This window comes from Empidonax traillii, unplaced genomic scaffold (assembly GCF_003031625.1).
Source record: "Empidonax traillii isolate 1590-97213 ecotype Southwest subspecies unplaced genomic scaffold, ASM303162v1 scaffold689:size842923, whole genome shotgun sequence".
Taxonomy (NCBI): Eukaryota; Metazoa; Chordata; class Aves; order Passeriformes; family Tyrannidae; genus Empidonax; species Empidonax traillii.
Genome location: NW_020955882.1, coordinates 639801 through 646166, shown reverse-complemented (window position 1 = coordinate 646166; position 6366 = coordinate 639801).

Genomic DNA, 6366 nt, shown 5'->3' with positions numbered 1-6366 from the left:
AATAGCTGCTCTCTAATCTCCCCGGGCGCTCCTTTGCTTGCCATGAATTTTGTGGTTGCTGGCTGGCTGTCCAGGATATTTCACTGTTGACCTCCAGTTTTCTTAGTAAATTCCCTCATCATAATATAAACTTGGGAAATAAGGAGCTTTGCTTGTAACAAAGCATTGAATATGTAACAGTCTGAGATGGGAAGAACAACTGCTGATGAGCCAGAGCCACAGGCTCTGCTTGGAACACGTGGGGTTTCGGGGGGAGGAGGAGGAACCTACTTAGACTTTCTGTCAACGTGGTGTGTTGACACATAAAGTTCATATCAGGGCTCTGGCCAAACACTGCACATCCCACTTCTGAAATACCAGAGCTGGCTGGAAAATACCATTGTTAACTGTGTGTTATCACAATGAACTTTTAAAGATAAACTTGCTTGTTTTCTCTGGGAAGAATCCAATCCTAATCTCTGAGTTGTCTTCTACCTTGCTCCCATCTAAAGGAGGAGGTGATGAGTGTGGATGCAGAACTGGTGGAATGTTAAACTGCCTTTAATGCTGTGTGCAGGATTTGCTTACTGCTAACCTGATCTGAGGAATAATAGATAATAAATACAATAATTTGAGAGAAAAGAATGTATGTGGCTTGTGGGATTCAGGAACCTCCCAGACATGTTTGTGTAGTCTGGCAGATTATACTCCCTGTTCTGTCTCCTATCATTGTAGAAGATGACCAGAATATGGCAGTTAACTTCCTTCTCTGGGTAGGCACAGCTGATTTTCCTTCTGCCAATTTGTGAACCTTTTGCAAAGGCAGGGAGAGAAAAAGCATTTAAATTATCTCATTGATTCTGTGAATAAAACTAGACTGTGGGAAATCTGGGAGCCAACCAAGACATGTCCCTTCTGCGTTGGAGTGCAGAAGGGAAGAGCTGCAAGACACAACCTGAGCAAAGAGAAATGGAGTCAGGGTGTTTGGATGCCCAGCTCACCCAAGATACACAGCCAGGCTGCCCAGGCAGAGCTGCTGCCCTTGGAGGGCACCAGCACCAGCAATCAAACAACATTTGGTTCTTTCCAGATGCTCTCTGGACCACTGGGACACAAACCCACACCAGTGTCCCCAGCAGTGGGATTTCTCTTTTTGGTAAACCTATTTTTGTCCTGTTTAGTCCTTACCTTGTGAACCTGCCCAGCCAATGAGCAGATCCCAGACTTGCACAGGTGCTTTGGCTTTGTTGGCCAACAAAAGAATTGGAGAGATGTCAGGAGGAAGTGATTTAATGACGAAATGCCACTTTTAACTCGTGCCTGGGAAACCACAAGCTTGAAGCTTCAAAGAGATCAGAAGCTGCTTGCCAACCCTCACGTAATCACTGCCTCCTTTTGGCACTTGGCACTCAGTTCTGCCAAGGTGCTGCTCTGACTGTGGTTGCACTTTCTCCTCTTTCAGAAACAGCAGCTCTGAGTTCAGGAAATCAGAAGTGTTTCTTGTACCAGCTGGGAGGTTGGATTTTACAAGTCTGGAGTAGGATTGATGTTCCCAGGAATGCTCCTCTCCCTCAGCTCTCCTGCATATTTTAGTCCAAGGTCTGGCTTCACCTCCCAGCACTGCCCTGCTCCTGCATTCCTGGTGGGATGCTGCCAGCTGGGGTTTGTCTCACCCAGCATCTCCTTAGAGACAGGAGGGATGCAGGCACTGCTGAGCTGTAGGGAACAGCAAAGAGCTTGGAAAATACCTTTCCCTCCATTAGATCAGAAAAGGCATCATCAGGATGGGATGAACAAGTGCATAATGGTCCCCCTAACCACGAATAAACCCTTTCCTTTTCACAGCTGTTCAGAGGCACCTCTCTGCTTTTTACTGAATCAGCACAGAAATTATTGTTAGAGCTGAAAACAGATAAAACAAGTCAGGAAGATTTTTGTCTCTGAGAAACCACCATCAGGCACTAAATGTTCTCTAAGAAAGGCTCTGGGGATGGATGTACAGATAAAGGCAACCACATCCCCTCAGTCACCAGGGGGACAGCTCAGCACTCCTCGGTGCCAGCTGTGCAGCCAAGGGCACTGGGGGGTTTAGCTCCTGTGTCCCAGCACTGAGCCCAGCAGGGCTGAGCACCCCCAGGATCAGAAGGACTCGGGGGCTCCGTCCTGTGAACGTGCCCACAGTTACCCCAGCAGAACTGTGCTAATCCCGCTTTTCTTCTAAATCCTTGTCAGGTCAGATCCCTCATGTGTCCTCAACCACAGAGAAAGGATCTGCCCAGCCACGCTTGTGTTGTCAGGAGAACCTCCTGAGATGTTCATACGTAACAGCCCCTGTGAGTCGGACACTTGACTCATAAAGTCACTGTGAGTTTGCAATGTGGGTTTGAAGCTATGGGAATTATCACTTTGGGAAATTCCTCAAACACATCCCCTTTGCCCAGAGCTCTGTGCAGGGTGTCCCATACTCTCTAAGAGCCCCTGGCCTGTGCTGGGGCTGCCACGTTGTCACGAGCGTGGCTCCGGAGCTGTGCAGGGAACAGGGGCTGATCCCATCCAGCTGGGCCAGCTGCTGGCCAGAGAGGCTGGATAGTGTGAGAAGGAACACTTGGAGCTTGGGAGGGAGGAATTAATGGAATTGTTCAGCTGGAAGAGACCTGCAGCAATCATCTAGTCCAACTGCCTGACCACTCCAGGGCTGAACTGTTTCCTAGAACCAGCTTTCTTTTTTTTTGAAGTACTTTCCTAAAAAACACCAACACCAAACAACTTTAGAATAAGCCAAGCGTTATTAAAAACAAATTCTTTGTCAATAAAATGCTGAATTATCTCCTGTGAGGGATGCTCATCCCTTGGGTGCCTCTGAGGAGCCTGTGCAGTGCCTGGCAGCAGGAGCAGTGGCCAGCACGTCATGGTGGCCCCGAGCCACGGCCAGGTGAAAGGACAAAGCAACTGTTGGGAACTGCACATTATTGTACTGCACAAAACTGCACTTCCACAGGGCAAGCTGAAGTACCCAATAGTTGTGCTCAGTCTACACAATGCTCTTTGGAGAGGAAGGGGAAACAAGTGACCTCGTCTCCCTGGCACGTTACCTGCAGTAAATACAAGGTATTTTAGATATTTTAGATATTTTAGATATTAGGTATTTAGATATTTTAGCAGCTTTTATAACTCACAGTGGAGTTGCCCTGAGCTGTCAAGGCTGTGGGGTGGGATCTGAGCCCCCCTGCAGTGGAAGCACAGCTGAGACCTGTGTTGTTCAGCGTGTCAGAGGGGGCAGAGCAGAGCTGAACCTGTTCCAGAGCATCCCCCACCTTAACCATGCCGTGTGTCAGTGCTCCTGGGACACTGGGGGACAAGGACCCTGTAGTTGCCTTGGCTTGTTATCAACAGAACACTTTTTAAACCCTGCTGACAAAAGTAAATCGTTGAGAGGCAAAGTGGTGTGGCCAGGGCGAAGGGACAGGGGATGGAGATGGAGCTTTCTGAGGGGCTGCCAGAGGAAGCTTTGCTCTTCTCCAAGTCCCTTCCCAGTCCTGCTGTGTGCCACAGGCCAGTAGCTGTATTTCTGAGTGGATCCAGGATTTGCATGTAGAAACTGGCACTAATATTCCATTAAAATTCGTTGGAAATTAAACTGGAATTTTGCTCTCCAGAGCCATTGCTTTGCTAGCACCGAGATCTGCCCCAGGTGTGAAACAGCTCTTGCAGGAACTGCTGGGAAGCAGCTCAGGGGTTGCTGAGGCTGTGTCTGATGGCTCTAAGGGAGAGCAGCTGTGCAGGTTCTGCGAGTGTCAGTCTGGCAAAGCTTCTCACCTGCTGTGCATTGGCTGGGATGAGCATCCTTACACCCAGCAGCTGCAGCCTGAGCTGCCCTGCAAGTAAATGGTGCTGGCTGTGGGGCTGAGGGTGAGTGCTCAGAGCTCTATCTTTGTGCCTTTTCCCTCAGATAAGGAGGTGTTGTTGTAGCTGGAAAGCCACAGAAGCAGAAGAGCTGCTGGGTAGGGATGTGTTCTCTAGAACTGAGAGGCTCAGTGAGTAACAACTGGATAAAGGATGTTTGTGATGACTGATTTGAATCCTGATGAGACTGCAGATTGAGAAGCTCGTTTGAGCTTCTGGAAATGGGGTTATACCTTCTGCTGGATTGCCAGTCTGCAAACCAGACCTGCTACTTGGGTCCTGAGCCCACCCAGTGTTTGCAGCCTGGCAGAGGATGGGAACCAGCTGGGCCCTGCAGTGAGAGCCCTCCCTTCAGCGTGGACTGGGGAGCCAGGATCCATCCCTGGGATGCAGAGTCCCTCAGCCAGGGTTGTCCAGGAGCCAGGATCCATCCCTGGGATGCAGAGTCCCTCAGCCAGGGTTGTCCAGGAGCCAGGATCCATCCCTGGGATGCAGAGTCCCTCAGCCAGGGTTGTCCATCCCCAGCCTTCCAGCAGCACTGCATTCGAGTCAAAAACTGAAGTAAGCTCATTTTAATTCCACTTCATGTGCTGTGGGGGAGTGAGTTGTGGAGGGGGCAGGAAGTGGGGAGGGATGACCACGGCCTGTGCTCAGCTCCCACCACCTCAACCACAGCCTTATCTCACCCCTCCATCTCAGGGAGGGAGGGAGGTCTCTCTCAGTCTATCACTCACACCTCTTTCTGTTTTGTTTTCCAGCTTCCTTTATAGCTTTTCTAATGGTAAAATGCTTTTAAACCCTCTCCCATCACAGGCTGTCCATGATCACGGGTGACTCAGCTCTGTGGAGCATTTGGAAAGAGCAAGGAAGCAGTAAGGTAAGCCCATTCCCATCGTGTACTTTGGCAATTACCAGATAAATCCAGTAGCCTTCTGGCCACCAGGAGAATGTTTTGTACCTCTGACTCTAGCTGTTGCCTTTTTTCCACAATTGATTTGAAGTATGCAATGTTTAAGTTCAGGAAGAGCAACCACGATGGTGATATGTTGGAATTTGCCAGCAGATTTTGGGGGGGGGGCTGTGGCTTTTCAGGGATGAGGGGTCTGGATTTATGGAGAGTGGATGCAGGTGATGTGGGGCCGTGCTGGCTCTGCAGGGAGGTGGATGGGATGTGCCTCCTGCTTATCTACAGGGCTGCTCGAGTCAGAGAGGAGAGGGATGATGCTGTCGCAGATAGTGGTGGGAGGCAGGGACGGGGCTTTCCCATTCTTTCTGTTGGTTTCTTTGCTCATGGGAGGTGGTTAGAAGTGCACTCAGGTCACTGCAGACTTCTGTCCTGCACCCAAAGCTTGGACCCTGCCGTGAGGACAGAGCAGGAACGCTTTAATTGCAAGTAATAAAAATTAAAAGCCCTTGCATGTGAAGTGGATCACAGATAAAATATGCCTCGAGACATGTGAGCCCAGGACTTATGGAAGTTATTAGAACACAGATTGTGCTGCTGCCAAGAACATTAGATCCAGATTTCCTTTTTTTTTCCATTGCCTTTGAGAATACTCAGAGCATTGCACTTAAGAAGCTTCGAAGTCTGGATGAGGATTCAAATAGCTTCGGAAATTGGACATAGAGAATGAGGGTTGGTTCAGGATTGTATCTGACCAGACTTAGATGGGGTTTCTGTAGGTCCCACATCTTTGGGAAATAAATTCTTTACACTTTTGCATGAGGTTACTGTCGATGATAACCAGACTTACAGTCTATGGATTACTGATGTGCCGTGAACTCAACCAATGATTTAATACTTGCCATTTCTTCCGCTGAGTTTTTTTTTTTCTTTTTCTTTTTTTTTTTTTAATTATTTTACATTCTGTCCTGTAGTCAGAGCTATTATAATTAGAGAAGGTTATGGTTTCTTTTAATTAGAGTGTATTCTTTGCCCACTGTAGCTCACGGCATTTGTGACTCAAGGATGTGGTAACAGCTCTTTGTGTCTTCACACACAACAAAACTGAGTTTAAAGTATTTCAGCTGCGACAAACAGGCACTGTAGCCTCAGTGCCTGTTGTATTTCTCCACTCTGATAAAGTCATGGGAAGAATTTACACGCTGAAGTTTTCTGACTGCATTTCCTTTGGGTTCAGTCCTGTGGGTGAGATTTGTGTGAGTCCTCTCTGACACAGCTGAGAGCAGGAGGGCTCTGAAAGCAGCTTCAGACTGCTGAATGGTAACAGGAATCATCTGAAATCACGTCTCTTCTTGTTTCTATAGCAGCACTGGCATTGGGTATAACCTGAACCAAAGTATTTGAAAAGCTTTGGCTGTTTTATCCCAGTATACACTCTGACATCTAAAAAGGCACCAGGGCACTGGGGTGGTATTAAGTTTTTGCTTGGTTGTTTCACCCTGTAGAAGCACAAGGAACAACTGGGCATGGCTTTGACCTTGAGGGCCTGCCTGGAAAAGTAGATATCTGTACAGGGGGAA